Source organism: Dama dama, chromosome 28 (assembly GCF_033118175.1).
Source record: "Dama dama isolate Ldn47 chromosome 28, ASM3311817v1, whole genome shotgun sequence".
NCBI classification, from domain to species: Eukaryota; Metazoa; Chordata; class Mammalia; order Artiodactyla; family Cervidae; genus Dama; species Dama dama.
Window position 1 is genome coordinate 13,349,543 of NC_083708.1, and position 4,413 is coordinate 13,353,955.

A 4,413-nucleotide genomic window follows, 5' to 3' on the forward strand; every position below is an offset into this window, starting at 1 on the left:
ATGTGAATGTACTTAACACCACTTTACAGTTAAAAAGAGTTTAAGATGTTGGGATTTCACCTGCTGATCCAGTGGCTAAGACTCCACACTCCCAATGCTGGGGGCCTGAGTTTGATCCCTGGTCAGGGAACTAGATCCTACATGCCACAGCTAGGAGTTTGCAAGCCACAACTGAAAAAAAAAAGATCCCACGTACCGATGATACCTTGTGCTGCCATTAAGACCTGGCACAGCCAAATAAAAAACTGAAAGATGTTAAAATTTGTATAACAATTTTAAAAGCCATGAATTAACTTGTATCTCAGACCCCAAAATCTGCTGATTGTTTTTAGAAATAAGGGGATAAGTTATCAGAGACATTTTAAAGAGAAGGGTTCAAACTTAAAGATTATCTGGAGAGGGAGGTGGGAGGGGGGATCGGGATGGGGAATACGTGTAAATCTATGGCTGATTCATATCAATGTACGACAAAACCCACTGAAAAAAAATAAAGGGGAAAAAAAAAAAGCCTTTCATGAAGGAGAGAGAATGACTGTTATGTCATAGTAATAAAATTCCTTGAGAATGTAAAAAAAAAAAAAAGAATCTGAGGAAAAGGCACATTGCATTTAAATGTTAAACCCCAGTTCTTTCTGTCCCATCAAAGGGACCAGGAGAAAACTTTTTCCTATTAACTAAAATCTAAGAGAAATCACATAACCCCATAGGGAGAATTATGCTTTCCATTGTTCAGTTGCTAAGTTGTGTCCGACTCTCTATAACCCCATGTGCTGCAGCATGCCAGGCCTCTCTGTCCTTCACCATCTCCCTGAGCTTGCTCAAACTCAGGTCCATTGAGTCTTTATGCCATCCAACCATCTCATCCTCTGCCGCTCCCCTCTCCTTTGTCTTCAGTCCTTCCTAGGACCAGGGTCTTTTCCAGTGAGTTGGCTCTTTGCATCTGGTGGCCAAAGTATTGGAGCTTCAGCATCAGTTCTTGCAATGAATATTCAGGGTTGATTTCCTTTGGGATTGACTGGTTTGATATTGACTGGTTTGATCTTGCTGTCCAGAGGACTCTGAAGAGTCTTCTGCAGCGCCACAATTCGAAAGCATCAATTCTTGGGCACTCAGCCTTCTTTTAAAAGAATAGCTACTACCTAATCATGTTTACTGTGTGTCAGATAGGAAGTTAAGGACTTTACATGGATTCTTGTGCTTTAACCCATGATAAACCAGTTCCTGTTCTAGAGATGAGAAACAACACCTGGAAACATTAAGAAACACTTCTGGTTGTCTTCCTGATAGCCATGTCTGTGCACTGCTCTCCTCCTTGCCTAAAGAACCATGTTTTTGTTCACTCTCTTTCCTTCCACAGCCCCAGAAGCTTTAACTCTTCATTAGTTTAATCTTGGACATTGCAGCCTCCCAGCATTTGGTCGAGGCCTAAGGCTGGTGTGCAAGCTGCTGCTGCTAAGTCACTTCAGTCGTGTCCGACTCTGTGCGACCCAATGAATTGGAAAGGCAGTCTTTTGGGTAGCATCCTTGCTTTTTAAAAGGGTACCTGTTTTTAAGGTGGTGAATATGTTCTGAAATTAGATTGTTGTACAGTTTTGTGAACATACTAAAGACCACTGAATTGTATGCTTTAAAAGGGTGGATTTTATAGTATGTGACATATATCAATAAAGCTGTTATAAAAAATGATGTATGTATGATTGGCAAGCCCTTGAGCAGTGATTTTTTTTAATCTTTTAAAAAATGTTTTTAAAAAATATTTAAATATATATGTATTTTTCATTTGGCTATGCCAGGCTTTAGTTGTAGCATACACAAGCTAGTTCCCCAACCAGGCATCTAACCTAGGCCCCCTGCATTGCGAGCATGGAGTCTTAGCCACTGGACCACCATGGATGTCGCTGAACAGTGATTCTTAGACCTAGATGTGTATATGTGCTAAGTTGCTTCAGTTGTATCCAACTCTCCTATGGACTGTAGCCTGCCAGGCTCCTCTGTCCATGGGATTCTCCAGGCAAGAATACTGGAGTGGGTTGCCATGCCCTCCTCCAGCGGTCTTCCTGACCCAGGGATCAAACCTGTTTCTTACTTCTGCATTGGCAAGCAGTTTCTTTACCACTAGTGCCACCTAGGAAGCCCCAAAACCCAGTTGAAAAGTGTGAAAGTCACATGTGCCTCTTTGTGACCCCATGGACTATACAATTTATGGAATTCTCCAGGCCAAAATACTGGAGTGGGTAGCCATTTCATTCTCCAGGGGATCTTCGCAACCCAAGGATTGAATCCCAGTCTCCTGCATCGTAGGCAGATTCTTTACCAGCTGAGCCACCAGGGAAGCCCAAGAATACTAGAGTGGGTAGCCTATTCCTTCTCCAGCAGATCTTCCTGACACGGGAATTGAACCAGGGTCTCCTGCATTGCAGGTTCTTTACCAGTTGATCTAGTTAGACATCGGAATTTTCAATAGAGCTTGTTAATAGCCAACTTTATCACAGGCAGTTCTAATTTAGTTGCTCTGGAAATGTCTTGGCATCTGGCAGGTCAGTTTATCTCTCTTCCTGAGTTCCTGTCTTGTCACAACAAAAATTTAGAGCAGTGGTTAAAGAGTATAAAACAATAGACAAGTTACAGCTCAGTTCAGCTCAAGCAGATAGATCTTTTATTAAACAGACACTCCCAAGACATGGGAGCAGGCTGATCCTAAAGGAGTCTTCCTCATCCTTCAACCTGATCCCACTTGGCTTCCCCTTTTCCTACATCCTGTCTCCTCCTCTTGGTTATTGTGTGTGCAAAAGTAGGGCTTATGCCCACCACCAGTCAATGAAAGGGAATGCAAATGAGCATACACTCAAGGCCAATTGATAATTGTAAATTATATAACAGCAGGCTGTGTTGTTTATGTCTTCCCGTATGTCTTCCAATAATTCAGTGTGTTAAAATTAGATGTAGAAAATTCCTAAATTCTTACTGGGCTCGGAACTGCCTTAAGTTCCTTGGATAAGCCCCTGTGGTTATTTTGTATCCACTGTGTGCCTGGGGCGCATGTGCAGTTGAGAAGTCTCTGTGGTTATTTTACAGCATATGTCAGCTCTCCTGTGTGCATCTGTTCTGGAGTTTATAGAGATCAGCCTGCCTCCCTTTCAGCCAGGCCTCCCCTTGTGGCTCATGTCTAACTTCCTTCCTGACACGTCTGTGTTTCTGATGCTCAGCCAACTGTGACTTTCCTTCATAAATAAATATCCACTCAGTAGCTTGTGGCAGAAACAAAGCTATAACTTTATAACGTGTGATGGATCAGGAACCTAGATGACAAATAATTTGTACTGTTGAAGTACTAGAGCAGTTCATTTGTGCAGAAAAGTGAACTCACATCGTTACAGAAATTCAAGTCTAAAAGCTGTTCCAGCTTTCAGTGAGAGGTGGGCTATGGTAATTTGTGGGCAAGGCCAAATTTTTTTCAAATGTACACTTTTTTGGATATACTTGATGCCTGCGGACACATATATAAGTTGAGATCCTGTGCTGGGTCTTCGTTACTACGCTGGCTTTTCTCTAGTTGCGGGGAGTGGGAGCTACTGTCTCCTTGCGGTACTCGGGCTTCTTACTGCGGTGGTTTCTCTCGCTGTGGAGCACAGGCTTCGGCAGGTGTGGTTCGTGTTCCTGGGCTCCAGAGCACAGGCTCAGTGGTCGTGGCGCATGGGCGCATATGCTCCGCTGCACGCGGAATCTTCCCAGACCAGGGATGGAACCTGTGTCCTGCATTGGCAGGCGAATTCTTTACCACTGAGACACCTGGGAAGCCCTGAGGTCCTATGTTTTTATGCCATAAAGAAAAATATGCAACTATTTTAATCTAGAAACCTCACTTTTGACTGTCACTGAGCTAAACTGACATTTTTATAACTGCTGTCTGCAATTCATTATCAGGTCATGAAATTAGTTTTCTGTCATATGCAGCAAGTGCTCCGTAATACTTTTGTTTCAGTAATTTATATACAAGTTGTATTTCATAAATTTTAAGAGGCATATCTTTTCCAAATAGGAAATGGCAACCTGCTTCCAGTATTCTTGCCTGGAAAATTCCATGAACAGAGGAGCATGGTGGGCTACCGTGCACGGGGTCACAAAAGTTGGACATGACTGAGCACACACACACATACATTCCTCAGATTTTTCTAAAAAGCTTTTAAAAACAAGACACTGGTCTCTCCCTATGCTGTACCTGATTAAGTGATGTGATTTAAATGTAATTCCAAGTTGCTATTGAGCGTGGATCTCAGGTATTCTGACTTCACAATGCCTGTCACTTTAAGTAGGTTTTTTTCCTCCCAGGAAAGGTCCTCCACCGGATCAAGTGTTTCTTCCTCCCTCTTAAACAATACAGGGTAAAGTCTGTTTTGGCTTACCCTTCAGTTC